The sequence below is a fragment of the Peromyscus maniculatus genome, chromosome 5 (genome assembly GCF_049852395.1).
Source record: "Peromyscus maniculatus bairdii isolate BWxNUB_F1_BW_parent chromosome 5, HU_Pman_BW_mat_3.1, whole genome shotgun sequence".
Lineage (NCBI taxonomy): Eukaryota > Metazoa > Chordata > Mammalia > Rodentia > Cricetidae > Peromyscus > Peromyscus maniculatus.
The window spans coordinates 57,281,265-57,309,223 of record NC_134856.1 but is presented as its reverse complement, the minus strand read 5'-3'; the positions used below and the strand labels follow the sequence as shown (position 1 = coordinate 57,309,223).

At 67.0% G+C, this 27,959-nt stretch overlaps 8 non-coding genes across 8 annotated transcripts; all 8 read left to right on the top strand.

Annotated features, from left to right (window-relative positions):
* The first annotated feature begins 659 nt into the window (after positions 1–659).
* Positions 660–778, top strand: LOC143273679 (5S ribosomal RNA). The gene has a single exon (XR_013051865.1). It is a non-coding gene; the product is annotated as a 5S ribosomal RNA (ribosomal RNA).
* A 3,281-nt stretch (positions 779–4,059) lies between these two features.
* On the top strand, positions 4,060–4,178 carry LOC143273678 (5S ribosomal RNA). Its single transcript, XR_013051864.1, has one exon. It is a non-coding gene; the product is annotated as a 5S ribosomal RNA (ribosomal RNA).
* A 3,299-nt stretch (positions 4,179–7,477) lies between these two features.
* On the top strand, positions 7,478–7,596 carry LOC143273677 (5S ribosomal RNA). Its single transcript, XR_013051863.1, has one exon. It is a non-coding gene; the product is annotated as a 5S ribosomal RNA (ribosomal RNA).
* A 3,283-nt stretch (positions 7,597–10,879) lies between these two features.
* LOC143273676 (5S ribosomal RNA) lies at positions 10,880–10,998 on the top strand. The gene has a single exon (XR_013051862.1). It is a non-coding gene; the product is annotated as a 5S ribosomal RNA (ribosomal RNA).
* A 3,303-nt stretch (positions 10,999–14,301) lies between these two features.
* LOC143273675 (5S ribosomal RNA) lies at positions 14,302–14,420 on the top strand. The gene has a single exon (XR_013051861.1). It is a non-coding gene; the product is annotated as a 5S ribosomal RNA (ribosomal RNA).
* A 3,302-nt stretch (positions 14,421–17,722) lies between these two features.
* On the top strand, positions 17,723–17,841 carry LOC143273674 (5S ribosomal RNA). The gene has a single exon (XR_013051860.1). It is a non-coding gene; the product is annotated as a 5S ribosomal RNA (ribosomal RNA).
* A 3,299-nt stretch (positions 17,842–21,140) lies between these two features.
* Positions 21,141–21,259, top strand: LOC143273672 (5S ribosomal RNA). The gene has a single exon (XR_013051858.1). It is a non-coding gene; the product is annotated as a 5S ribosomal RNA (ribosomal RNA).
* Positions 21,260–24,567: 3,308 nt separating this feature from the next.
* LOC143273670 (5S ribosomal RNA) lies at positions 24,568–24,686 on the top strand. Its single transcript, XR_013051856.1, has one exon. It is a non-coding gene; the product is annotated as a 5S ribosomal RNA (ribosomal RNA).
* Positions 24,687–27,959: the final 3,273 nt, after the last annotated feature.

Below are 27,959 nucleotides of genomic sequence, written 5' to 3'. Positions count from 1 at the left end.
CCAGGAAAGAAAGTGGCAGAGCGCAGCCCGGGCAGGGCCACGAACCCCTCCTGCCACCCTCACCCCCACTCCCCACCCCCCCACCTCCACCTCCCCACCAGGACCCCCAAAGGCACAGAAATGGCCTGCAGGTCAGAGGAGGGCTCCAACCTGCCTGCCCCAAAGACCAGGGGCTGGCTACCTGGCAACGGGTGGGGCGAGTCGCGGAGCCAAGGCAGCCCCTGCCCTGGAAGGAAGAAGGTCCTGAGGCTTCAGCGCCCGCAGCCGTGGAAAGCCGAGCGGGGGAGCGGGAGGTGCGGGCGCGTGCACACCGGACCGGCCCGAGGCCCAGGGAGAGGGAGGAGCAGGCTTGCGGGCGAGCCAAGGTGCCAGGGACCCGCCGGGTGTGCCCGGTGGGAGAGTGCCGCCGGCCGATGAAGCAGGACCGGGAGAGGAGAAGGTCCCGGGGAAACGCTGGCCACTGCCGGCCCTGGGCCCCCGCTGCGGGCCACGGACCACGGGCCACGGACGCGGGCAGAGGGCTGAGGAGGGCCTCGCTGGCGTGCCGTCGCGTTCAGGGTGGGGCGCGAGCCGGGCTCCGGGGCGGCGGGTGGGTGGGTGAGCTGCTGAGGGCAGCGGCGGAGGTGAGGCTCTTGAGGCTCCGCGGACCGGGCGCCGTCGTCTACGGCCATACCACCCTGAACGCGCCCGATCTCGTCTGATCTCGGAAGCTAAGCAGGGTCGGGCCTGGTTAGTACTTGGATGGGAGACCGCCTGGGAATACCGGGTGCTGTAGGCTTTTTTTGCCTTTGCCCCTTTTGGCCTTTGAAAGGCAGGCCCTTTGCGGCCGCGGGCCCCCATGGGGCGGGCCCCGGGACCCCTCCGCCTCCCCCTCCCCCTCCCCTTCGCCCGCAAGGCTGCCAATTCGCCCGGCCATCGCAGCCCTCAGGCACGCTGCCAACCCACCGGGGGAAACACCCGAGTGGGGATCCCAGGACCCCAGAAGAAGCTAAGATTCACATGAGAGAGGCAGGTCTCGCCTGACAGGCAGCCCAGGCTAGCCTTGCCCTCCAACAACCGGGGCTCCATCGCACCTGGCTGCCTGCCTGGCTCCACAGGCGGGGGTCTGGGAGGAGGACACTCCGGGTCCCGGCACGGGGATGGGGTGGGGGGACAGATCCGCCCACCACCTCCACACAGCCCACCGCTTGGAAGCAGTCCCAGAGGAACCAGGCTCCCACCCGAGCCCTCCACCACGCCCACCTCCCCCACTAGGAGCCCCCACGGGATAGGGTGGTGGTGCCCAGGGGCGTGCCTACGGGCCTGCCTGCCTGCCTTCCTGCCTCCCTGAGTGTGTTAACTTTGGGTGCGTGCATAGGTGAGTAGGCCCGTGTGTGTGTGTGTGTGTGTGTGTGTGTGTGTGTGTGTGTGTTCAGGTCGGCCGCATTGTCATCCTGTGTGCCTGTGTAGCCTCATTCCTGCATCATTGAATGTTTTGTGTGTTGGGGGGGGTATCTCACGCACGTGTATGTGTGTGTGTGTGTGTGTGTGTGTTCCTGCGGGCGCACACGCACGCGGGCCTCTGTGCCTGCAGGCACCCTGGCTCGTGCGTGGGTGTCTGTGTGTGTGCGCGTGCGTGCTTGCGTGCGTGCGTGCGTGTGCGGGGGCACACATGCCGAGTGTGTTTCCGTGTGGGCGAGCGTGTGTGTGGAGGTCTACGTGTGTGCGTGCATGAGTGTGAGTCCACGTGAAGCGGTGCCCTAGGGGGCTGCGACGTGTCCGTGGGTGTGGCTGCGCGTGTCGCCGGTGGGATGGGATGCCAGAGAGCCACAGTTGGTTGCTTCCCGAGCCCGACCCGAGGGGCCAAGGCCTGGGCGCAGGCCAGTAGAGGAGTCAGTCAGTAGTGCGGTGGCCGAGCAGAGCACCCGGGTCCAAGATGGGCCCGACCTGGAACCTAGTGGTCCCAGGGCAAGAGGAAGTCACAGGTCAGGCGCTGTCCCACTGAGGCGCCGGCGGTGCGGGAATTCTCGGGAATTCTCTGTCTGTCGCGGAAGCAGGTCCCCCAGAGCGGAGGGGTCCGTGCTGGGGTTTGAGAGGCCATCAGACCCCCGGCACACAGTCCGGTCCAGCCGCGCGACCTTCGTCGCGCCCGCTCAGACCCTTGGCTCTTCCTTGATGGAGGCAGCTTTGGATGGGTGCGTGGCCGGGTGGCCGGGTGGCCAGGTGGCAGGAAGAGAATTCTGGCCCCGTGACCCGCCTCTACCCCCAACGTCCACGGAGCTGAGCGACAAAGAGCCCCGTGTTCCAACCTGCCCTGGACATCCTTGCCCGTTTATGTGTGTGTGGCGAGGCTCGGGCTCCGTGTCTGGGTGTGGATGTGTGCACGAGTGTGCGCATGTTTGTGCCTCTGGTTTTGTACGCTCTGGCTTGGCTGTGCGGCCGTCCCTCCTTGCTAGAGCACGGGTGCTCGCTCCATCCAGTGAAGACAGACAGACAGACAGACAGACAGACTTTGTGGCTGCAGGGCCCTGCCCGAGCTGTCTCATCCATTGGCAAGGGAAGATGTAACCGAGGAGTTGGGGCCTAGACACACGCTTCCTTCCTCGTCCGGGACTCTCCAGAGGACAGTCCTCTCCACAGGCAAGGTGGGAGGAGGCCCGCTGGCCGGGTGGGACCGAGGATAGATAGCCCAAGAGACGCCTGGCCCGGACGGGACCCGCCTCTGCCCCCACCGTGCACGCGCAGAGCGCCAAGACCCAAGTTCCAAGTTCGCTGGGACCCATGGGCGCAGGATCATCTTGCTCGCCTTCCAGCGAGACATTCTCCCTTCTCCCGGGCGGGCGGGCTGAGCGGGGCGGCTCATCATCGCCGCCGCGGCCCCCGCCGCCGCCGCCGCCGCCGCCCCCGCCGCCCCCGCCGCTTCCCGGGGAGGGAGGCTTCTGCCACGGAGGAATGGATGGACGGGTTCTCCGTGGGGGTGGGGCGGGGGTGGGGGCAGAACCTGGAGCCCACGAGCTGGCATTCCAAGTTCCAGAGAGGGAACCAAGGTCCATCCAGGAGGTAGGGAAGGGTGTGTGAATGGGCGTGCATGTGTGTGTGTGTGCGCGTGTGTGTTTGTGCATGCGTGTGTGTGTGTGTGTGTGTTTGTGTGTGTGTGTGTCTGTCTGTGTCTGTCTGTGTCTCCTGGGGAGAGGAGGAAGAGGAGTAGGAAGGAGCAACGGGGGAGGAGGAGGAGGAGGAGAAGCCGACAGTTCCCCAAGGTGAGAGATGACAGTCGGTGCGAGCACCCCATCCGTCCAGGCACCACCTCGGGGCAGCACCGTCAGGAGGGTGAGCACCCTGTCTGGACGGGTGGATGACCCACCCGAAGGATCCGGCCGCCTTGCCTGCGCCTCCCTGGGCACCTCCCCTCCCCGGGAAGCCAGGAAAGAAAGTGGCAGAGCGCAGCCCGGGCAGGGCCACGAACCCCTCCTGCCACCCTCACCCCCACTCCCCACCCCCCCACCTCCACCTCCCCACCAGGACCCCCAAAGGCACAGAAATGGCCTGCAGGTCAGAGGAGGGCTCCAACCTGCCTGCCCCAAAGACCAGGGGCTGGCTACCTGGCAACGGGTGGGGCGAGTCGCGGAGCCAAGGCAGCCCCTGCCCTGGAAGGAAGAAGGTCCTGAGGCTTCAGCGCCCGCAGCCGTGGAAAGCCGAGCGGGGGAGCGGGAGGTGCGGGCGCGTGCACACCGGACCGGCCCGAGGCCCAGGGAGAGGGAGGAGCAGGCTTGCGGGCGAGCCAAGGTGCCAGGGACCCGCCGGGTGTGCCCGGTGGGAGAGTGCCGCCGGCCGATGAAGCAGGACCGGGAGAGGAGAAGGTCCCGGGGAAACGCTGGCCACTGCCGGCCCTGGGCCCCCGCTGCGGGCCACGGACCACGGGCCACGGAGGCGGGCAGAGGGCTGAGGAGGGCCTCGCTGGCGTGCCGTCGCGTTCAGGGTGGGGCGCGAGCCGGGCTCCGGGGCGGCGGGTGGGTGGGTGAGCTGCTGAGGGCAGCGGCGGAGGTGAGGCTCTTGAGGCTCCGCGGACCGGGCGCCGTCGTCTACGGCCATACCACCCTGAACGCGCCCGATCTCGTCTGATCTCGGAAGCTAAGCAGGGTCGGGCCTGGTTAGTACTTGGATGGGAGACCGCCTGGGAATACCGGGTGCTGTAGGCTTTTTTTGCCTTTGCCCCTTTTGGCCTTTGAAAGGCAGGCCCTTTGCGGCCGCGGGCCCCCATGGGGCGGGCCCCGGGACCCCTCCGCCTCCCCCTCCCCCTCCCCTTCGCCCGCAAGGCTGCCAATTCGCCCGGCCATCGCAGCCCTCAGGCACGCTGCCAACCCACCGGGGGAAACACCCGAGTGGGGATCCCAGGACCCCAGAAGAAGCTAAGATTCACATGAGAGAGGCAGGTCTCGCCTGACAGGCAGCCCAGGCTAGCCTTGCCCTCCAACAACCGGGGCTCCATCGCACCTGGCTGCCTGCCTGGCTCCACAGGCGGGGGTCTGGGAGGAGGACACTCCGGGTCCCGGCACGGGGATGGGGTGGGGGGACAGATCCGCCCACCACCTCCACACAGCCCACCGCTTGGAAGCAGTCCCAGAGGAACCAGGCTCCCACCCGAGCCCTCCACCACGCCCACCTCCCCCACTAGGAGCCCCCACGGGATAGGGTGGTGGTGCCCAGGGGCGTGCCTACGGGCCTGCCTGCCTGCCTTCCTGCCTCCCTGAGTGTGTTAACTTTGGGTGCGTGCATAGGTGAGTAGGCCCGTGTGTGTGTGTGTGTGTGTGTGTGTGTGTGTGTGTGTGTGTGTTCAGGTCGGCCGCATTGTCATCCTGTGTGCCTGTGTAGCCTCATTCCTGCATCATTGAATGTTTTGTGTGTTGGGGGGGGGTATCTCACGCACGTGTATGTGTGTGTGTGTGTGTGTGTGTGTTCCTGCGGGCGCACACGCACGCGGGCCTCTGTGCCTGCAGGCACCCTGGCTCGTGCGTGGGTGTCTGTGTGTGTGCGCGTGCGTGCTTGCGTGCGTGCGTGCGTGTGCGGGGGCACACATGCCGAGTGTGTTTCCGTGTGGGCGAGCGTGTGTGTGGAGGTCTACGTGTGTGCGTGCATGAGTGTGAGTCCACGTGAAGCGGTGCCCTAGGGGGCTGCGACGTGTCCGTGGGTGTGGCTGCGCGTGTCGCCGGTGGGATGGGATGCCAGAGAGCCACAGTTGGTTGCTTCCCGAGCCCGACCCGAGGGGCCAAGGCCTGGGCGCAGGCCAGTAGAGGAGTCAGTCAGTAGTGCGGTGGCCGAGCAGAGCACCCGGGTCCAAGATGGGCCCGACCTGGAACCTAGTGGTCCCAGGGCAAGAGGAAGTCACAGGTCAGGCGCTGTCCCACTGAGGCGCCGGCGGTGCGGGAATTCTCGGGAATTCTCTGTCTGTCGCGGAAGCAGGTCCCCCAGAGCGGAGGGGTCCGTGCTGGGGTTTGAGAGGCCATCAGACCCCCGGCACACAGTCCGGTCCAGCCGCGCGACCTTCGTCGCGCCCGCTCAGACCCTTGGCTCTTCCTTGATGGAGGCAGCTTTGGATGGGTGCGTGGCCGGGTGGCCGGGTGGCCAGGTGGCAGGAAGAGAATTCTGGCCCCGTGACCCGCCTCTACCCCCAACGTCCACGGAGCTGAGCGACAAAGAGCCCCGTGTTCCAACCTGCCCTGGACATCCTTGCCCGTTTATGTGTGTGTGGCGAGGCTCGGGCTCCGTGTCTGGGTGTGGATGTGTGCACGAGTGTGCGCATGTTTGTGCCTCTGGTTTTGTACGCTCTGGCTTGGCTGTGCGGCCGTCCCTCCTTGCTAGAGCACGGGTGCTCGCTCCATCCAGTGAAGACAGACAGACAGACAGACAGACAGACAGACTTTGTGGCTGCAGGGCCCTGCCCGAGCTGTCTCATCCATTGGCAAGGGAAGATGTAACCGAGGAGTTGGGGCCTAGACACACGCTTCCTTCCTCGTCCGGGACTCTCCAGAGGACAGTCCTCTCCACAGGCAAGGTGGGAGGAGGCCCGCTGGCCGGGTGGGACCGAGGATAGATAGCCCAAGAGACGCCTGGCCCGGACGGGACCCGCCTCTGCCCCCACCGTGCACGCGCAGAGCGCCAAGACCCAAGTTCCAAGTTCGCTGAAACCCATGGGCGCAGGATCATCTTGCGCGCCTTCCAGCGAGACATTCTCCCTTCTCCCGGGCGGGCTGAGCGGGGCGGCTCATCATCGCCGCCGCGGCCCCCGCCGCCGCCGCCGCCGCCGCCGCCGCCGCCCCCGCCGCCCCCGCCGCTTCCCGGGGAGGGAGGCTTCTGCCACGGAGGAATGGATGGACGGGTTCTCCGTGGGGGTGGGGCGGGGGTGGGGGCAGAACCTGGAGCCCACGAGCTGGCATTCCAAGTTCCAGAGAGGGAACCAAGGTCCATCCAGGAGGTAGGGAAGGGTGTGTGAATGGGCGTGCATGTGTGTGTGTGTGCGCGTGTGTGTTTGTGCATGCGTGTGTGTGTGTGTGTGTGTGTGTGTTTGTGTGTGTGTCTGTCTGTCTGTGTCTGTCTGTGTCTCCTGGGGAGAGGAGGAAGAGGAGTAGGAAGGAGCAACGGGGGAGGAGGAGGAGGAGGAGAAGCCGACAGTTCCCCAAGGTGAGAGATGACAGTCGGTGCGAGCACCCCATCCGTCCAGGCACCACCTCGGGGCAGCACCGTCAGGAGGGTGAGCACCCTGTCTGGACGGGTGGATGACCCACCCGAAGGATCCGGCCGCCTTGCCTGCGCCTCCCTGGGCACCTCCCCTCCCCGGGAAGCCAGGAAAGAAAGTGGCAGAGCGCAGCCCGGGCAGGGCCACGAACCCCTCCTGCCACCCTCACCCCCACTCCCCACCCCCCCACCTCCACCTCCCCACCAGGACCCCCAAAGGCACAGAAATGGCCTGCAGGTCAGAGGAGGGCTCCAACCTGCCTGCCCCAAAGACCAGGGGCTGGCTACCTGGCAACGGGTGGGGCGAGTCGCGGAGCCAAGGCAGCCCCTGCCCTGGAAGGAAGAAGGTCCTGAGGCTTCAGCGCCCGCAGCCGTGGAAAGCCGAGCGGGGGAGCGGGAGGTGCGGGCGCGTGCACACCGGACCGGCCCGAGGCCCAGGGAGAGGGAGGAGCAGGCTTGCGGGCGAGCCAAGGTGCCAGGGGCCCGCCGGGTGTGCCCGGTGGGAGAGTGCCGCCGGCCGATGAAGCAGGACCGGGAGAGGAGAAGGTCCCGGGGAAACGCTGGCCACTGCCGGCCCTGGGCCCCCGCTGCGGGCCACGGACCACGGGCCACGGACGCGGGCAGAGGGCTGAGGAGGGCCTCGCTGGCGTGCCGTCGCGTTCAGGGTGGGGCGCGAGCCGGGCTCCGGGGCGGCGGGTGGGTGGGTGAGCTGCTGAGGGCAGCGGCGGAGGTGAGGCTCTTGAGGCTCCGCGGACCGGGCGCCGTCGTCTACGGCCATACCACCCTGAACGCGCCCGATCTCGTCTGATCTCGGAAGCTAAGCAGGGTCGGGCCTGGTTAGTACTTGGATGGGAGACCGCCTGGGAATACCGGGTGCTGTAGGCTTTTTTTGCCTTTGCCCCTTTTGGCCTTTGAAAGGCAGGCCCTTTGCGGCCGCGGGCCCCCATGGGGCGGGCCCCGGGACCCCTCCGCCTCCCCCTCCCCCTCCCCTTCGCCCGCAAGGCTGCCAATTCGCCCGGCCATCGCAGCCCTCAGGCACGCTGCCAACCCACCGGGGGAAACACCCGAGTGGGGATCCCAGGACCCCAGAAGAAGCTAAGATTCACATGAGAGAGGCAGGTCTCGCCTGACAGGCAGCCCAGGCTAGCCTTGCCCTCCAACAACCGGGGCTCCATCGCACCTGGCTGCCTGCCTGGCTCCACAGGCGGGGGTCTGGGAGGAGGACACTCCGGGTCCCGGCACGGGGATGGGGTGGGGGGACAGATCCGCCCACCACCTCCACACAGCCCACCGCTTGGAAGCAGTCCCAGAGGAACCAGGCTCCCACCCGAGCCCTCCACCACGCCCACCTCCCCCACTAGGAGCCCCCACGGGATAGGGTGGTGGTGCCCAGGGGCGTGCCTACGGGCCTGCCTGCCTGCCTTCCTGCCTCCCTGAGTGTGTTAACTTTGGGTGCGTGCATAGGTGAGTAGGCCCGTGTGTGTGTGTGTGTGTGTGTGTGTGTGTGTGTGTGTGTGTGTTCAGGTCGGCCGCATTGTCATCCTGTGTGCCTGTGTAGCCTCATTCCTGCATCATTGAATGTTTTGTGTGTTGGGGGGGGTATCTCACGCACGTGTATGTGTGTGTGTGTGTGTGTGTGTGTTCCTGCGGGCGCACACGCACGCGGGCCTCTGTGCCTGCAGGCACCCTGGCTCGTGCGTGGGTGTCTGTGTGTGTGCGCGTGCGTGCTTGCGTGCGTGCGTGCGTGTGCGGGGGCACACATGCCGAGTGTGTTTCCGTGTGGGCGAGCGTGTGTGTGGAGGTCTACGTGTGTGCGTGCATGAGTGTGAGTCCACGTGAAGCGGTGCCCTAGGGGGCTGCGACGTGTCCGTGGGTGTGGCTGCGCGTGTCGCCGGTGGGATGGGATGCCAGAGAGCCACAGTTGGTTGCTTCCCGAGCCCGACCCGAGGGGCCAAGGCCTGGGCGCAGGCCAGTAGAGGAGTCAGTCAGTAGTGCGGTGGCCGAGCAGAGCACCCGGGTCCAAGATGGGCCCGACCTGGAACCTAGTGGTCCCAGGGCAAGAGGAAGTCACAGGTCAGGCGCTGTCCCACTGAGGCGCCGGCGGTGCGGGAATTCTCGGGAATTCTCTGTCTGTCGCGGAAGCAGGTCCCCCAGAGCGGAGGGGTCCGTGCTGGGGTTTGAGAGGCCATCAGACCCCCGGCACACAGTCCGGTCCAGCCGCGCGACCTTCGTCGCGCCCGCTCAGACCCTTGGCTCTTCCTTGATGGAGGCAGCTTTGGATGGGTGCGTGGCCGGGTGGCCGGGTGGCCAGGTGGCAGGAAGAGAATTCTGGCCCCGTGACCCGCCTCTACCCCCAACGTCCACGGAGCTGAGCGACAAAGAGCCCCGTGTTCCAACCTGCCCTGGACATCCTTGCCCGTTTATGTGTGTGTGGCGAGGCTCGGGCTCCGTGTCTGGGTGTGGATGTGTGCACGAGTGTGCGCATGTTTGTGCCTCTGGTTTTGTACGCTCTGGCTTGGCTGTGCGGCCGTCCCTCCTTGCTAGAGCACGGGTGCTCGCTCCATCCAGTGAAGACAGACAGACAGACAGACAGACAGACTTTGTGGCTGCAGGGCCCTGCCCGAGCTGTCTCATCCATTGGCAAGGGAAGATGTAACCGAGGAGTTGGGGCCTAGACACACGCTTCCTTCCTCGTCCGGGACTCTCCAGAGGACAGTCCTCTCCACAGGCAAGGTGGGAGGAGGCCCGCTGGCCGGGTGGGACCGAGGATAGATAGCCCAAGAGACGCCTGGCCCGGACGGGACCCGCCTCTGCCCCCACCGTGCACGCGCAGAGCGCCAAGACCCAAGTTCCAAGTTCGCTGGGACCCATGGGCGCAGGATCATCTTGCTCGCCTTCCAGCGAGACATTCTCCCTTCTCCCGGGCGGGCGGGCTGAGCGGGGCGGCTCATCATCGCCGCCGCGGCCCCCGCCGCCGCCGCCGCCGCCGCCCCCGCCGCCCCCGCCGCTTCCCGGGGAGGGAGGCTTCTGCCACGGAGGAATGGATGGACGGGTTCTCCGTGGGGGTGGGGCGGGGGTGGGGGCAGAACCTGGAGCCCACGAGCTGGCATTCCAAGTTCCAGAGAGGGAACCAAGGTCCATCCAGGAGGTAGGGAAGGGTGTGTGAATGGGCGTGCATGTGTGTGTGTGTGCGCGTGTGTGTTTGTGCATGCGTGTGTGTGTGTGTGTGTGTTTGTGTGTGTGTGTGTCTGTCTGTGTCTGTCTGTGTCTCCTGGGGAGAGGAGGAAGAGGAGTAGGAAGGAGCAACGGGGGAGGAGGAGGAGGAGGAGAAGCCGACAGTTCCCCAAGGTGAGAGATGACAGTCGGTGCGAGCACCCCATCCGTCCAGGCACCACCTCGGGGCAGCACCGTCAGGAGGGTGAGCACCCTGTCTGGACGGGTGGATGACCCACCCGAAGGATCCGGCCGCCTTGCCTGCGCCTCCCTGGGCACCTCCCCTCCCCGGGAAGCCAGGAAAGAAAGTGGCAGAGCGCAGCCCGGGCAGGGCCACGAACCCCTCCTGCCACCCTCACCCCCACTCCCCACCCCCCCACCTCCACCTCCCCACCAGGACCCCCAAAGGCACAGAAATGGCCTGCAGGTCAGAGGAGGGCTCCAACCTGCCTGCCCCAAAGACCAGGGGCTGGCTACCTGGCAACGGGTGGGGCGAGTCGCGGAGCCAAGGCAGCCCCTGCCCTGGAAGGAAGAAGGTCCTGAGGCTTCAGCGCCCGCAGCCGTGGAAAGCCGAGCGGGGGAGCGGGAGGTGCGGGCGCGTGCACACCGGACCGGCCCGAGGCCCAGGGAGAGGGAGGAGCAGGCTTGCGGGCGAGCCAAGGTGCCAGGGACCCGCCGGGTGTGCCCGGTGGGAGAGTGCCGCCGGCCGATGAAGCAGGACCGGGAGAGGAGAAGGTCCCGGGGAAACGCTGGCCACTGCCGGCCCTGGGCCCCCGCTGCGGGCCACGGACCACGGGCCACGGAGGCGGGCAGAGGGCTGAGGAGGGCCTCGCTGGCGTGCCGTCGCGTTCAGGGTGGGGCGCGAGCCGGGCTCCGGGGCGGCGGGTGGGTGGGTGAGCTGCTGAGGGCAGCGGCGGAGGTGAGGCTCTTGAGGCTCCGCGGACCGGGCGCCGTCGTCTACGGCCATACCACCCTGAACGCGCCCGATCTCGTCTGATCTCGGAAGCTAAGCAGGGTCGGGCCTGGTTAGTACTTGGATGGGAGACCGCCTGGGAATACCGGGTGCTGTAGGCTTTTTTTGCCTTTGCCCCTTTTGGCCTTTGAAAGGCAGGCCCTTTGCGGCCGCGGGCCCCCATGGGGCGGGCCCCGGGACCCCTCCGCCTCCCCCTCCCCCTCCCCTTCGCCCGCAAGGCTGCCAATTCGCCCGGCCATCGCAGCCCTCAGGCACGCTGCCAACCCACCGGGGGAAACACCCGAGTGGGGATCCCAGGACCCCAGAAGAAGCTAAGATTCACATGAGAGAGGCAGGTCTCGCCTGACAGGCAGCCCAGGCTAGCCTTGCCCTCCAACAACCGGGGCTCCATCGCACCTGGCTGCCTGCCTGGCTCCACAGGCGGGGGTCTGGGAGGAGGACACTCCGGGTCCCGGCACGGGGATGGGGTGGGGGGACAGATCCGCCCACCACCTCCACACAGCCCACCGCTTGGAAGCAGTCCCAGAGGAACCAGGCTCCCACCCGAGCCCTCCACCACGCCCACCTCCCCCACTAGGAGCCCCCACGGGATAGGGTGGTGGTGCCCAGGGGCGTGCCTACGGGCCTGCCTGCCTGCCTTCCTGCCTCCCTGAGTGTGTTAACTTTGGGTGCGTGCATAGGTGAGTAGGCCCGTGTGTGTGTGTGTGTGTGTGTGTGTGTGTGTGTGTGTGTGTGTGTGTTCAGGTCGGCCGCATTGTCATCCTGTGTGCCTGTGTAGCCTCATTCCTGCATCATTGAATGTTTTGTGTGTTGGGGGGGGGTATCTCACGCACGTGTATGTGTGTGTGTGTGTGTGTGTGTGTTCCTGCGGGCGCACACGCACGCGGGCCTCTGTGCCTGCAGGCACCCTGGCTCGTGCGTGGGTGTCTGTGTGTGTGCGCGTGCGTGCTTGCGTGCGTGCGTGCGTGTGCGGGGGCACACATGCCGAGTGTGTTTCCGTGTGGGCGAGCGTGTGTGTGGAGGTCTACGTGTGTGCGTGCATGAGTGTGAGTCCACGTGAAGCGGTGCCCTAGGGGGCTGCGACGTGTCCGTGGGTGTGGCTGCGCGTGTCGCCGGTGGGATGGGATGCCAGAGAGCCACAGTTGGTTGCTTCCCGAGCCCGACCCGAGGGGCCAAGGCCTGGGCGCAGGCCAGTAGAGGAGTCAGTCAGTAGTGCGGTGGCCGAGCAGAGCACCCGGGTCCAAGATGGGCCCGACCTGGAACCTAGTGGTCCCAGGGCAAGAGGAAGTCACAGGTCAGGCGCTGTCCCACTGAGGCGCCGGCGGTGCGGGAATTCTCGGGAATTCTCTGTCTGTCGCGGAAGCAGGTCCCCCAGAGCGGAGGGGTCCGTGCTGGGGTTTGAGAGGCCATCAGACCCCCGGCACACAGTCCGGTCCAGCCGCGCGACCTTCGTCGCGCCCGCTCAGACCCTTGGCTCTTCCTTGATGGAGGCAGCTTTGGATGGGTGCGTGGCCGGGTGGCCGGGTGGCCAGGTGGCAGGAAGAGAATTCTGGCCCCGTGACCCGCCTCTACCCCCAACGTCCACGGAGCTGAGCGACAAAGAGCCCCGTGTTCCAACCTGCCCTGGACATCCTTGCCCGTTTATGTGTGTGTGGCGAGGCTCGGGCTCCGTGTCTGGGTGTGGATGTGTGCACGAGTGTGCGCATGTTTGTGCCTCTGGTTTTGTACGCTCTGGCTTGGCTGTGCGGCCGTCCCTCCTTGCTAGAGCACGGGTGCTCGCTCCATCCAGTGAAGACAGACAGACAGACAGACAGACAGACAGACTTTGTGGCTGCAGGGCCCTGCCCGAGCTGTCTCATCCATTGGCAAGGGAAGATGTAACCGAGGAGTTGGGGCCTAGACACACGCTTCCTTCCTCGTCCGGGACTCTCCAGAGGACAGTCCTCTCCACAGGCAAGGTGGGAGGAGGCCCGCTGGCCGGGTGGGACCGAGGATAGATAGCCCAAGAGACGCCTGGCCCGGACGGGACCCGCCTCTGCCCCCACCGTGCACGCGCAGAGCGCCAAGACCCAAGTTCCAAGTTCGCTGAAACCCATGGGCGCAGGATCATCTTGCGCGCCTTCCAGCGAGACATTCTCCCTTCTCCCGGGCGGGCTGAGCGGGGCGGCTCATCATCGCCGCCGCGGCCCCCGCCGCCGCCGCCGCCGCCGCCGCCGCCGCCCCCGCCGCCCCCGCCGCTTCCCGGGGAGGGAGGCTTCTGCCACGGAGGAATGGATGGACGGGTTCTCCGTGGGGGTGGGGCGGGGGTGGGGGCAGAACCTGGAGCCCACGAGCTGGCATTCCAAGTTCCAGAGAGGGAACCAAGGTCCATCCAGGAGGTAGGGAAGGGTGTGTGAATGGGCGTGCATGTGTGTGTGTGTGCGCGTGTGTGTTTGTGCATGCGTGTGTGTGTGTGTGTGTGTGTGTGTTTGTGTGTGTGTCTGTCTGTCTGTGTCTGTCTGTGTCTCCTGGGGAGAGGAGGAAGAGGAGTAGGAAGGAGCAACGGGGGAGGAGGAGGAGGAGGAGAAGCCGACAGTTCCCCAAGGTGAGAGATGACAGTCGGTGCGAGCACCCCATCCGTCCAGGCACCACCTCGGGGCAGCACCGTCAGGAGGGTGAGCACCCTGTCTGGACGGGTGGATGACCCACCCGAAGGATCCGGCCGCCTTGCCTGCGCCTCCCTGGGCACCTCCCCTCCCCGGGAAGCCAGGAAAGAAAGTGGCAGAGCGCAGCCCGGGCAGGGCCACGAACCCCTCCTGCCACCCTCACCCCCACTCCCCACCCCCCCACCTCCACCTCCCCACCAGGACCCCCAAAGGCACAGAAATGGCCTGCAGGTCAGAGGAGGGCTCCAACCTGCCTGCCCCAAAGACCAGGGGCTGGCTACCTGGCAACGGGTGGGGCGAGTCGCGGAGCCAAGGCAGCCCCTGCCCTGGAAGGAAGAAGGTCCTGAGGCTTCAGCGCCCGCAGCCGTGGAAAGCCGAGCGGGGGAGCGGGAGGTGCGGGCGCGTGCACACCGGACCGGCCCGAGGCCCAGGGAGAGGGAGGAGCAGGCTTGCGGGCGAGCCAAGGTGCCAGGGGCCCGCCGGGTGTGCCCGGTGGGAGAGTGCCGCCGGCCGATGAAGCAGGACCGGGAGAGGAGAAGGTCCCGGGGAAACGCTGGCCACTGCCGGCCCTGGGCCCCCGCTGCGGGCCACGGACCACGGGCCACGGACGCGGGCAGAGGGCTGAGGAGGGCCTCGCTGGCGTGCCGTCGCGTTCAGGGTGGGGCGCGAGCCGGGCTCCGGGGCGGCGGGTGGGTGGGTGAGCTGCTGAGGGCAGCGGCGGAGGTGAGGCTCTTGAGGCTCCGCGGACCGGGCGCCGTCGTCTACGGCCATACCACCCTGAACGCGCCCGATCTCGTCTGATCTCGGAAGCTAAGCAGGGTCGGGCCTGGTTAGTACTTGGATGGGAGACCGCCTGGGAATACCGGGTGCTGTAGGCTTTTTTTGCCCTTGCCCCTTTTGGCCTTTGAAAGGCAGGCCCTTTGCGGCCGCGGGCCCCCATGGGGCGGGCCCCGGGACCCCTCCGCCTCCCCCTCCCCCTCCCCTTCGCCCGCAAGGCTGCCAATTCGCCCGGCCATCGCAGCCCTCAGGCACGCTGCCAACCCACCGGGGGAAACACCCGAGTGGGGATCCCAGGACCCCAGAAGAAGCTAAGATTCACATGAGAGAGGCAGGTCTCGCCTGACAGGCAGCCCAGGCTAGCCTTGCCCTCCAACAACCGGGGCTCCATCGCACCTGGCTGCCTGCCTGGCTCCACAGGCGGGGGTCTGGGAGGAGGACACTCCGGGTCCCGGCACGGGGATGGGGTGGGGGGACAGATCCGCCCACCACCTCCACACAGCCCACCGCTTGGAAGCAGTCCCAGAGGAACCAGGCTCCCACCCGAGCCCTCCACCACGCCCACCTCCCCCACTAGGAGCCCCCACGGGATAGGGTGGTGGTGCCCAGGGGCGTGCCTACGGGCCTGCCTGCCTGCCTTCCTGCCTCCCTGAGTGTGTTAACTTTGGGTGCGTGCATAGGTGAGTAGGCCCGTGTGTGTGTGTGTGTGTGTGTGTGTGTGTGTGTGTGTGTGTGTTCAGGTCGGCCGCATTGTCATCCTGTGTGCCTGTGTAGCCTCATTCCTGCATCATTGAATGTTTTGTGTGTTGGGGGGGGTATCTCACGCACGTGTATGTGTGTGTGTGTGTGTGTGTGTGTGTGTGTGTGTGTGTGTGTTCCTGCGGGCGCACACGCACGCGGGCCTCTGTGCCTGCAGGCACCCTGGCTCGTGCGTGGGTGTCTGTGTGTGTGCGCGTGCGTGCTTGCGTGCGTGCGTGCGTGTGCGGGGGCACACATGCCGAGTGTGTTTCCGTGTGGGCGAGCGTGTGTGTGGAGGTCTACGTGTGTGCGTGCATGAGTGTGAGTCCACGTGAAGCGGTGCCCTAGGGGGCTGCGACGTGTCCGTGGGTGTGGCTGCGCGTGTCGCCGGTGGGATGGGATGCCAGAGAGCCACAGTTGGTTGCTTCCCGAGCCCGACCCGAGGGGCCAAGGCCTGGGCGCAGGCCAGTAGAGGAGTCAGTCAGTAGTGCGGTGGCCGAGCAGAGCACCCGGGTCCAAGATGGGCCCGACCTGGAACCTAGTGGTCCCAGGGCAAGAGGAAGTCACAGGTCAGGCGCTGTCCCACTGAGGCGCCGGCGGTGCGGGAATTCTCGGGAATTCTCTGTCTGTCGCGGAAGCAGGTCCCCCAGAGCGGAGGGGTCCGTGCTGGGGTTTGAGAGGCCATCAGACCCCCGGCACACAGTCCGGTCCAGCCGCGCGACCTTCGTCGCGCCCGCTCAGACCCTTGGCTCTTCCTTGATGGAGGAGCTTTGGATGGGTGCGTGGCCGGGTGGCCGGGTGGCCGGGTGGCAGGAAGAGAATTCTGGCCCCGTGACCCGCCTCTACCCCCAACGTCCACGGAGCTGAGCGACAAAGAGCCCCGTGTTCCAACCTGCCCTGGACATCCTTGCCCGTTTATGTGTGTGTGGCGAGGCTCGGGCTCCGTGTCTGGGTGTGGATGTGTGCACGAGTGTGCGCATGTTTGTGCCTCTGGTTTTGTACGCTCTGGCTTGGCTGTGCGGCCGTCCCTCCTTGCTAGAGCACGGGTGCTCGCTCCATCCAGTGAAGACAGACAGACAGACAGACAGACAGACTTTGTGGCTGCAGGGCCCTGCCCGAGCTGTCTCATCCATTGGCAAGGGAAGATGTAACCGAGGAGTTGGGGCCTAGACACACGCTTCCTTCCTCGTCCGGGACTCTCCAGAGGACAGTCCTCTCCACAGGCAAGGTGGGAGGAGGCCCGCTGGCCGGGTGGGACCGAGGATAGATAGCCCAAGAGACGCCTGGCCCGGACGGGACCCGCCTCTGCCCCCACCGTGCACGCGCAGAGCGCCAAGACCCAAGTTCCAAGTTCGCTGGGACCCATGGGCGCAGGATCATCTTGCTCGCCTTCCAGCGAGACATTCTCCCTTCTCCCGGGCGGGCGGGCTGAGCGGGGCGGCTCATCATCGCCGCCGCGGCCCCCGCCGCCGCCGCCCCCGCCGCCCCCGCCGCCCCCGCCGCTTCCCGGGGAGGGAGGCTTCTGCCACGGAGGAATGGATGGACGGGTTCTCCGTGGGGGTGGGGCGGGGGTGGGGGCAGAACCTGGAGCCCACGAGCTGGCATTCCAAGTTCCAGAGAGGGAACCAAGGTCCATCCAGGAGGTAGGGAAGGGTGTGTGAATGGGCGTGCATGTGTGTGTGTGTGCGCGTGTGTGTTTGTGCATGCGTGTGTGTGTGTGTGTGTGTGTTTGTGTGTGTGTCTGTCTGTCTGTGTCTGTCTGTGTCTCCTGGGGAGAGGAGGAAGAGGAGTAGGAAGGAGCAACGGGGGAGGAGGAGGAGGAGGAGAAGCCGACAGTTCCCCAAGGTGAGAGATGACAGTCGGTGCGAGCACCCCATCCGTCCAGGCACCACCTCGGGGCAGCACCGTCAGGAGGGTGAGCACCCTGTCTGGACGGGTGGATGACCCACCAGAAGGATCCGGCCGCCTTGCCTGCGCCTCCCTGGGCACCTCCCCTCCCCGGGAAGCCAGGAAAGAAAGTGGCAGAGCGCAGCCCGGGCAGGGCCACGAACCCCTCCTGCCACCCTCACCCCCACTCCCCACCCCCCCACCTCCACCTCCCCACCAGGACCCCCAAAGGCACAGAAATGGCCTGCAGGTCAGAGGAGGGCTCCAACCTGCCTGCCCCAAAGACCAGGGGCTGGCTACCTGGCAACGGGTGGGGCGAGTCGCGGAGCCAAGGCAGCCCCTGCCCTGGAAGGAAGAAGGTCCTGAGGCTTCAGCGCCCGCAGCCGTGGAAAGCCGAGCGGGGGAGCGGGAGGTGCGGGCGCGTGCACACCGGACCGGCCCGAGGCCCAGGGAGAGGGAGGAGCAGGCTTGCGGGCGAGCCAAGGTGCCAGGGGCCCGCCGGGTGTGCCCGGTGGGAGAGTGCCGCCGGCCGATGAAGCAGGACCGGGAGAGGAGAAGGTCCCGGGGAAACGCTGGCCACTGCCGGCCCTGGGCCCCCGCTGCGGGCCACGGACCACGGGCCACGGACGCGGGCAGAGGGCTGAGGAGGGCCTCGCTGGCGTGCCGTCGCGTTCAGGGTGGGGCGCGAGCCGGGCTCCGGGGCGGCGGGTGGGTGGGTGAGCTGCTGAGGGCAGCGGCGGAGGTGAGGCTCTTGAGGCTCCGCGGACCGGGCGCCGTCGTCTACGGCCATACCACCCTGAACGCGCCCGATCTCGTCTGATCTCGGAAGCTAAGCAGGGTCGGGCCTGGTTAGTACTTGGATGGGAGACCGCCTGGGAATACCGGGTGCTGTAGGCTTTTTTTGCCCTTGCCCCTTTTGGCCTTTGAAAGGCAGGCCCTTTGCGGCCGCGGGCCCCCATGGGGCGGGCCCCGGGACCCCTCCGCCTCCCCCTCCCCCTCCCCTTCGCCCGCAAGGCTGCCAATTCGCCCGGCCATCGCAGCCCTCAGGCACGCTGCCAACCCACCGGGGGAAACACCCGAGTGGGGATCCCAGGACCCCAGAAGAAGCTAAGATTCACATGAGAGAGGCAGGTCTCGCCTGACAGGCAGCCCAGGCTAGCCTTGCCCTCCAACAACCGGGGCTCCATCGCACCTGGCTGCCTGCCTGGCTCCACAGGCGGGGGTCTGGGAGGAGGACACTCCGGGTCCCGGCACGGGGATGGGGTGGGGGGACAGATCCGCCCACCACCTCCACACAGCCCACCGCTTGGAAGCAGTCCCAGAGGAACCAGGCTCCCACCCGAGCCCTCCACCACGCCCACCTCCCCCACTAGGAGCCCCCACGGGATAGGGTGGTGGTGCCCAGGGGCGTGCCTACGGGCCTGCCTGCCTGCCTTCCTGCCTCCCTGAGTGTGTTAACTTTGGGTGCGTGCATAGGTGAGTAGGCCCGTGTGTGTGTGTGTGTGTGTGTGTGTGTGTGTGTGTGTGTGTGTGTGTGTTCAGGTCGGCCGCATTGTCATCCTGTGTGCCTGTGTAGCCTCATTCCTGCATCATTGAATGTTTTGTGTGTTGGGGGGGGTATCTCACGCACGTGTATGTGTGTGTGTGTGTGTGTGTGTGTGTGTGTGTGTGTGTTCCTGCGGGCGCACACGCACGCGGGCCTCTGTGCCTGCAGGCACCCTGGCTCGTGCGTGGGTGTCTGTGTGTGTGCGCGTGCGTGCTTGCGTGCGTGCGTGCGTGTGCGGGGGCACACATGCCGAGTGTGTTTCCGTGTGGGCGAGCGTGTGTGTGGAGGTCTACGTGTGTGCGTGCATGAGTGTGAGTCCACGTGAAGCGGTGCCCTAGGGGGCTGCGACGTGTCCGTGGGTGTGGCTGCGCGTGTCACCGGTGGGATGGGATGCCAGAGAGCCACAGTTGGTTGCTTCCCGAGCCCGACCCGAGGGGCCAAGGCCTGGGCGCAGGCCAGTAGAGGAGTCAGTCAGTAGTGCGGTGGCCGAGCAGAGCACCCGGGTCCAAGATGGGCCCGACCTGGAACCTAGTGGTCCCAGGGCAAGAGGAAGTCACAGGTCAGGCGCTGTCCCACTGAGGCGCCGGCGGTGCGGGAATTCTCGGGAATTCTCTGTCTGTCGCGGAAGCAGGTCCCCCAGAGCGGAGGGGTCCGTGCTGGGGTTTGAGAGGCCATCAGACCCCCGGCACACAGTCCGGTCCAGCCGCGCGACCTTCGTCGCGCCCGCTCAGACCCTTGGCTCTTCCTTGATGGAGGCAGCTTTGGATGGGTGCGTGGCCGGGTGGCCGGGTGGCCGGGTGGCAGGAAGAGAATTCTGGCCCCGTGACCCGCCTCTACCCCCAACGTCCACGGAGCTGAGCGACAAAGAGCCCCGTGTTCCAACCTGCCCTGGACATCCTTGCCCGTTTATGTGTGTGTGGCGAGGCTCGGGCTCCGTGTCTGGGTGTGGATGTGTGCACGAGTGTGCGCATGTTTGTGCCTCTGGTTTTGTACGCTCTGGCTTGGCTGTGCGGCCGTCCCTCCTTGCTAGAGCACGGGTGCTCGCTCCATCCAGTGAAGACAGACAGACAGACAGACAGACTTTGTGGCTGCAGGGCCCTGCCCGAGCTGTCTCATCCATTGGCAAGGGAAGATGTAACCGAGGAGTTGGGGCCTAGACACACGCTTCCTTCCTCGTCCGGGACTCTCCAGAGGACAGTCCTCTCCACAGGCAAGGTGGGAGGAGGCCCGCTGGCCGGGTGGGACCGAGGATAGATAGCCCAAGAGACGCCTGGCCCGGACGGGACCCGCCTCTGCCCCCACCGTGCACGCGCAGAGCGCCAAGACCCAAGTTCCAAGTTCGCTGGGACCCATGGGCGCAGGATCATCTTGCTCGCCTTCCAGCGAGACATTCTCCCTTCTCCCGGGCGGGCGGGCTGAGCGGGGCGGCTCATCATCGCCGCCGCGGCCCCCGCCGCCGCCGCCCCCGCCGCCCCCGCCGCCCCCGCCGCTTCCCGGGGAGGGAGGCTTCTGCCACGGAGGAATGGATGGACGGGTTCTCCGTGGGGGTGGGGCGGGGGTGGGGGCAGAACCTGGAGCCCACGAGCTGGCATTCCAAGTTCCAGAGAGGGAACCAAGGTCCATCCAGGAGGTAGGGAAGGGTGTGTGAATGGGCGTGCATGTGTGTGTGTGTGCGCGTGTGTGTTTGTGCATGCGTGTGTGTGTGTGTGTGTGTTTGTGTGTGTGTGTGTCTGTCTGTGTCTGTCTGTGTCTCCTGGGGAGAGGAGGAAGAGGAGTAGGAAGGAGCAACGGGGGAGGAGGAGGAGGAGGAGAAGCCGACAGTTCCCCAAGGTGAGAGATGACAGTCGGTGCGAGCACCCCATCCGTCCAGGCACCACCTCGGGGCAGCACCGTCAGGAGGGTGAGCACCCTGTCTGGACGGGTGGATGACCCACCCGAAGGATCCGGCCGCCTTGCCTGCGCCTCCCTGGGCACCTCCCCTCCCCGGGAAGCCAGGAAAGAAAGTGGCAGAGCGCAGCCCGGGCAGGGCCACGAACCCCTCCTGCCACCCTCACCCCCACTCCCCACCCCCCCACCTCCACCTCCCCACCAGGACCCCCAAAGGCACAGAAATGGCCTGCAGGTCAGAGGAGGGCTCCAACCTGCCTGCCCCAAAGACCAGGGGCTGGCTACCTGGCAACGGGTGGGGCGAGTCGCGGAGCCAAGGCAGCCCCTGCCCTGGAAGGAAGAAGGTCCTGAGGCTTCAGCGCCCGCAGCCGTGGAAAGCCGAGCGGGGGAGCGGGAGGTGCGGGCGCGTGCACACCGGACCGGCCCGAGGCCCAGGGAGAGGGAGGAGCAGGCTTGCGGGCGAGCCAAGGTGCCAGGGGCCCGCCGGGTGTGCCCGGTGGGAGAGTGCCGCCGGCCGATGAAGCAGGACCGGGAGAGGAGAAGGTCCCGGGGAAACGCTGGCCACTGCCGGCCCTGGGCCCCCGCTGCGGGCCACGGACCACGGGCCACGGACGCGGGCAGAGGGCTGAGGAGGGCCTCGCTGGCGTGCCGTCGCGTTCAGGGTGGGGCGCGAGCCGGGCTCCGGGGCGGCGGGTGGGTGGGTGAGCTGCTGAGGGCAGCGGCGGAGGTGAGGCTCTTGAGGCTCCGCGGACCGGGCGCCGTCGTCTACGGCCATACCACCCTGAACGCGCCCGATCTCGTCTGATCTCGGAAGCTAAGCAGGGTCGGGCCTGGTTAGTACTTGGATGGGAGACCGCCTGGGAATACCGGGTGCTGTAGGCTTTTTTTGCCTTTGCCCCTTTTGGCCTTTGAAAGGCAGGCCCTTTGCGGCCGCGGGCCCCCATGGGGCGGGCCCCGGGACCCCTCCGCCTCCCCCTCCCCCTCCCCTTCGCCCGCAAGGCTGCCAATTCGCCCGGCCATCGCAGCCCTCAGGCACGCTGCCAACCCACCGGGGGAAACACCCGAGTGGGGATCCCAGGACCCCAGAAGAAGCTAAGATTCATATGAGAGAGGCAGGTCTCGCCTGACAGGCAGCCCAGGCTAGCCTTGCCCTCCAACAACCGGGGCTCCATCGCACCTGGCTGCCTGCCTGGCTCCACAGGCGGGGGTCTGGGAGGAGGACACTCCGGGTCCCGGCACGGGGATGGGGTGGGGGGACAGATCCGCCCACCACCTCCACACAGCCCACCGCTTGGAAGCAGTCCCAGAGGAACCAGGCTCCCACCCGAGCCCTCCACCACGCCCACCTCCCCCACTAGGAGCCCCCACGGGATAGGGTGGTGGTGCCCAGGGGCGTGCCTACGGGCCTGCCTGCCTGCCTTCCTGCCTCCCTGAGTGTGTTAACTTTGGGTGCGTGCATAGGTGAGTAGGCCCGTGTGTGTGTGTGTGTGTGTGTGTGTGTGTGTGTGTGTGTGTGTTCAGGTCGGCCGCATTGTCATCCTGTGTGCCTGTGTAGCCTCATTCCTGCATCATTGAATGTTTTGTGTGTTGGGGGGGGTATCTCACGCACGTGTATGTGTGTGTGTGTGTGTGTGTGTGTGTGTGTGTGTTCCTGCGGGCGCACACGCACGCGGGCCTCTGTGCCTGCAGGCACCCTGGCTCGTGCGTGGGTGTCTGTGTGTGTGCGCGTGCGTGCTTGCGTGCGTGCGTGCGTGTGCGGGGGCACACATGCCGAGTGTGTTTCCGTGTGGGCGAGCGTGTGTGTGGAGGTCTACGTGTGTGCGTGCATGAGTGTGAGTCCACGTGAAGCGGTGCCCTAGGGGGCTGCGACGTGTCCGTGGGTGTGGCTGCGCGTGTCGCCGGTGGGATGGGATGCCAGAGAGCCACAGTTGGTTGCTTCCCGAGCCCGACCCGAGGGGCCAAGGCCTGGGCGCAGGCCAGTAGAGGAGTCAGTCAGTAGTGCGGTGGCCGAGCAGAGCACCCGGGTCCAAGATGGGCCCGACCTGGAACCTAGTGGTCCCAGGGCAAGAGGAAGTCACAGGTCAGGCGCTGTCCCACTGAGGCGCCGGCGGTGCGGGAATTCTCGGGAATTCTCTGTCTGTCGCGGAAGCAGGTCCCCCAGAGCGGAGGGGTCCGTGCTGGGGTTTGAGAGGCCATCAGACCCCCGGCACACAGTCCGGTCCAGCCGCGCGACCTTCGTCGCGCCCGCTCAGACCCTTGGCTCTTCCTTGATGGAGGCAGCTTTGGATGGGTGCGTGGCCGGGTGGCCGGGTGGCCAGGTGGCAGGAAGAGAATTCTGGCCCCGTGACCCGCCTCTACCCCCAACGTCCACGGAGCTGAGCGACAAAGAGCCCCGTGTTCCAACCTGCCCTGGACATCCTTGCCCGTTTATGTGTGTGTGGCGAGGCTCGGGCTCCGTGTCTGGGTGTGGATGTGTGCACGAGTGTGCGCATGTTTGTGCCTCTGGTTTTGTACGCTCTGGCTTGGCTGTGCGGCCGTCCCTCCTTGCTAGAGCACGGGTGCTCGCTCCATCCAGTGAAGACAGACAGACAGACAGACAGACAGACAGACTTTGTGGCTGCAGGGCCCTGCCCGAGCTGTCTCATCCATTGGCAAGGGAAGATGTAACCGAGGAGTTGGGGCCTAGACACACGCTTCCTTCCTCGTCCGGGACTCTCCAGAGGACAGTCCTCTCCACAGGCAAGGTGGGAGGAGGCCCGCTGGCCGGGTGGGACCGAGGATAGATAGCCCAAGAGACGCCTGGCCCGGACGGGACCCGCCTCTGCCCCCACCGTGCACGCGCAGAGCGCCAAGACCCAAGTTCCAAGTTCGCTGAAACCCATGGGCGCAGGATCATCTTGCGCGCCTTCCAGCGAGACATTCTCCCTTCTCCCGGGCGGGCTGAGCGGGGCGGCTCATCATCGCCGCCGCGGCCCCCGCCGCCGCCGCCGCCGCCGCCGCCGCCGCCCCCGCCGCCCCCGCCGCTTCCCGGGGAGGGAGGCTTCTGCCACGGAGGAATGGATGGACGGGTTCTCCGTGGGGGTGGGGCGGGGGTGGGGGCAGAACCTGGAGCCCACGAGCTGGCATTCCAAGTTCCAGAGAGGGAACCAAGGTCCATCCAGGAGGTAGGGAAGGGTGTGTGAATGGGCGTGCATGTGTGTGTGTGTGCGCGTGTGTGTTTGTGCATGCGTGTGTGTGTGTGTGTGTGTGTGTGTTTGTGTGTGTGTCTGTCTGTCTGTGTCTGTCTGTGTCTCCTGGGGAGAGGAGGAAGAGGAGTAGGAAGGAGCAACGGGGGAGGAGGAGGAGGAGGAGAAGCCGACAGTTCCCCAAGGTGAGAGATGACAGTCGGTGCGAGCACCCCATCCGTCCAGGCACCACCTCGGGGCAGCACCGTCAGGAGGGTGAGCACCCTGTCTGGACGGGTGGATGACCCACCCGAAGGATCCGGCCGCCTTGCCTGCGCCTCCCTGGGCACCTCCCCTCCCCGGGAAGCCAGGAAAGAAAGTGGCAGAGCGCAGCCCGGGCAGGGCCACGAACCCCTCCTGCCACCCTCACCCCCACTCCCCACCCCCCCACCTCCACCTCCCCACCAGGACCCCCAAAGGCACAGAAATGGCCTGCAGGTCAGAGGAGGGCTCCAACCTGCCTGCCCCAAAGACCAGGGGCTGGCTACCTGGCAACGGGTGGGGCGAGTCGCGGAGCCAAGGCAGCCCCTGCCCTGGAAGGAAGAAGGTCCTGAGGCTTCAGCGCCCGCAGCCGTGGAAAGCCGAGCGGGGGAGCGGGAGGTGCGGGCGCGTGCACACCGGACCCGCCCGAGGCCCAGGGAGAGGGAGGAGCAGGCTTGCGGGCGAGCCAAGGTGCCAGGGGCCCGCCGGGTGTGCCCGGTGGGAGAGTGCCGCCGGCCGATGAAGCAGGACCGGGAGAGGAGAAGGTCCCGGGGAAACGCTGGCCACTGCCGGCCCTGGGCCCCCGCTGCGGGCCACGGACCACGGGCCACGGACGCGGGCAGAGGGCTGAGGAGGGCCTCGCTGGCGTGCCGTCGCGTTCAGGGTGGGGCGCGAGCCGGGCTCCGGGGCGGCGGGTGGGTGGGTGAGCTGCTGAGGGCAGCGGCGGAGGTGAGGCTCTTGAGGCTCCGCGGACCGGGCGCCGTCGTCTACGGCCATACCACCCTGAACGCGCCCGATCTCGTCTGATCTCGGAAGCTAAGCAGGGTCGGGCCTGGTTAGTACTTGGATGGGAGACCGCCTGGGAATACCGGGTGCTGTAGGCTTTTTTTGCCTTTGCCCCTTTTGGCCTTTGAAAGGCAGGCCCTTTGCGGCCGCGGGCCCCCATGGGGCGGGCCCCGGGACCCCTCCGCCTCCCCCTCCCCCTCCCCTTCGCCCGCAAGGCTGCCAATTCGCCCGGCCATCGCAGCCCTCAGGCACGCTGCCAACCCACCGGGGGAAACACCCGAGTGGGGATCCCAGGACCCCAGAAGAAGCTAAGATTCACATGAGAGAGGCAGGTCTCGCCTGACAGGCAGCCCAGGCTAGCCTTGCCCTCCAACAACCGGGGCTCCATCGCACCTGGCTGCCTGCCTGGCTCCACAGGCGGGGGTCTGGGAGGAGGACACTCCGGGTCCCGGCACGGGGATGGGGTGGGGGGACAGATCCGCCCACCACCTCCACACAGCCCACCGCTTGGAAGCAGTCCCAGAGGAACCAGGCTCCCACCCGAGCCCTCCACCACGCCCACCTCCCCCACTAGGAGCCCCCACGGGATAGGGTGGTGGTGCCCAGGGGCGTGCCTACGGGCCTGCCTGCCTGCCTTCCTGCCTCCCTGAGTGTGTTAACTTTGGGTGCGTGCATAGGTGAGTAGGCCCGTGTGTGTGTGTGTGTGTGTGTGTGTGTGTGTGTGTGTGTGTTCAGGTCGGCCGCATTGTCATCCTGTGTGCCTGTGTAGCCTCATTCCTGCATCATTGAATGTTTTGTGTGTTGGGGGGGGTATCTCACGCACGTGTATGTGTGTGTGTGTGTGTGTGTGTGTGTGTGTGTTCCTGCGGGCGCACACGCACGCGGGCCTCTGTGCCTGCAGGCACCCTGGCTCGTGCGTGGGTGTCTGTGTGTGTGCGCGTGCGTGCTTGCGTGCGTGCGTGCGTGTGCGGGGGCACACATGCCGAGTGTGTTTCCGTGTGGGCGAGCGTGTGTGTGGAGGTCTACGTGTGTGCGTGCATGAGTGTGAGTCCACGTGAAGCGGTGCCCTAGGGGGCTGCGACGTGTCCGTGGGTGTGGCTGCGCGTGTCGCCGGTGGGATGGGATGCCAGAGAGCCACAGTTGGTTGCTTCCCGAGCCCGACCCGAGGGGCCAAGGCCTGGGCGCAGGCCAGTAGAGGAGTCAGTCAGTAGTGCGGTGGCCGAGCAGAGCACCCGGGTCCAAGATGGGCCCGACCTGGAACCTAGTGGTCCCAGGGCAAGAGGAAGTCACAGGTCAGGCGCTGTCCCACTGAGGCGCCGGCGGTGCGGGAATTCTCGGGAATTCTCTGTCTATCGCGGAAGCAGGTCCCCCAGAGCGGAGGGGTCCGTGCTGGGGTTTGAGAGGCCATCAGACCCCCGGCACACAGTCCGGTCCAGCCGCGCGACCTTCGTCGCGCCCGCTCAGACCCTTGGCTCTTCCTTGATGGAGGCAGCTTTGGATGGGTGCGTGGCCGGGTGGCCGGGTGGCCAGGTGGCAGGAAGAGAATTCTGGCCCCGTGACCCGCCTCTACCCCCAACGTCCACGGAGCTGAGCGACAAAGAGCCCCGTGTTCCAACCTGCCCTGGACATCCTTGCCCGTTTATGTGTGTGTGGCGAGGCTCGGGCTCCGTGTCTGGGTGTGGATGTGTGCACGAGTGTGCGCATGTTTGTGCCTCTGGTTTTGTACGCTCTGGCTTGGCTGTGCGGCCGTCCCTCCTTGCTAGAGCACGGGTGCTCGCTCCATCCAGTGAAGACAGACAGACAGACAGACAGACAGACAGACTTTGTGGCTGCAGGGCCCTGCCCGAGCTGTCTCATCCATTGGCAAGGGAAGATGTAACCGAGGAGTTGGGGCCTAGACACACGCTTCCTTCCTCGTCCGGGACTCTCCAGAGGACAGTCCTCTCCACAGGCAAGGTGGGAGGAGGCCCGCTGGCCGGGTGGGACCGAGGATAGATAGCCCAAGAGACGCCTGGCCCGGACGGGACCCGCCTCTGCCCCCACCGTGCACGCGCAGAGCGCCAAGACCCAAGTTCCAAGTTCGCTGAAACCCATGGGCGCAGGATCATCTTGCGCGCCTTCCAGCGAGACATTCTCCCTTCTCCCGGGCGGGCTGAGCGGGGCGGCTCATCATCGCCGCCGCGGCCCCCGCCGCCGCCGCCGCCGCCGCCGCCGCCGCCCCCGCCGCCCCCGCCGCTTCCCGGGGAGGGAGGCTTCTGCCACGGAGGAATGGATGGACGGGTTCTCCGTGGGGGTGGGGCGGGGGTGGGAGCAGAACCTGGAGCCCACGAGCTGGCATTCCAAGTTCCAGAGAGGGAACCAAGGTCCATCCAGGAGGTAGGGAAGGGTGTGTGAATGGGCGTGCATGTGTGTGTGTGTGCGCGTGTGTGTTTGTGCATGCGTGTGTGTGTGTGTGTGTGTGTGTTTGTGTGTGTGTCTGTCTGTCTGTGTCTGTCTGTGTCTCCTGGGGAGAGGAGGAAGAGGAGTAGGAAGGAGCAACGGGGGAGGAGGAGGAGGAGGAGAAGCCGACAGTTCCCCAAGGTGAGAGATGACAGTCGGTGCGAGCACCCCATCCGTCCAGGCACCACCTCGGGGCAGCACCGTCAGGAGGGTGAGCACCCTGTCTGGACGGGTGGATGACCCACCCGAAGGATCCGGCCGCCTTGCCTGCGCCTCCCTGGGCACCTCCCCTCCCCGGGAAGCCAGGAAAGAAAGTGGCAGAGCGCAGCCCGGGCAGGGCCACGAACCCCTCCTGCCACCCTCACCCCCACTCCCCACCCCCCCCACCTCCACCTCCCCACCAGGACCCCCAAAGGCACAGAAATGGCCTGCAGGTCAGAGGAGGGCTCCAACCTGCCTGCCCCAAAGACCAGGGGCTGGCTACCTGGCAACGGGTGGGGCGAGTCGCGGAGCCAAGGCAGCCCCTGCCCTGGAAGGAAGAAGGTCCTGAGGCTTCAGCGCCCGCAGCCGTGGAAAGCCGAGCGGGGGAGCGGGAGGTGCGGGCGCGTGCACACCGGACCGGCCCGAGGCCCAGGGAGAGGGAGGAGCAGGCTTGCGGGCGAGCCAAGGTGCCAGGGGCCCGCCGGGTGTGCCCGGTGGGAGAGTGCCGCCGGCCGATGAAGCAGGACCGGGAGAGGAGAAGGTCCCGGGGAAACGCTGGCCACTGCCGGCCCTGGGCCCCCGCTGCGGGCCACGGACCACGGGCCACGGACGCGGGCAGAGGGCTGAGGAGGGCCTCGCTGGCGTGCCGTCGCGTTCAGGGTGGGGCGCGAGCCGGGCTCCGGGGCGGCGGGTGGGTGGGTGAGCTGCTGAGGGCAGCGGCGGAGGTGAGG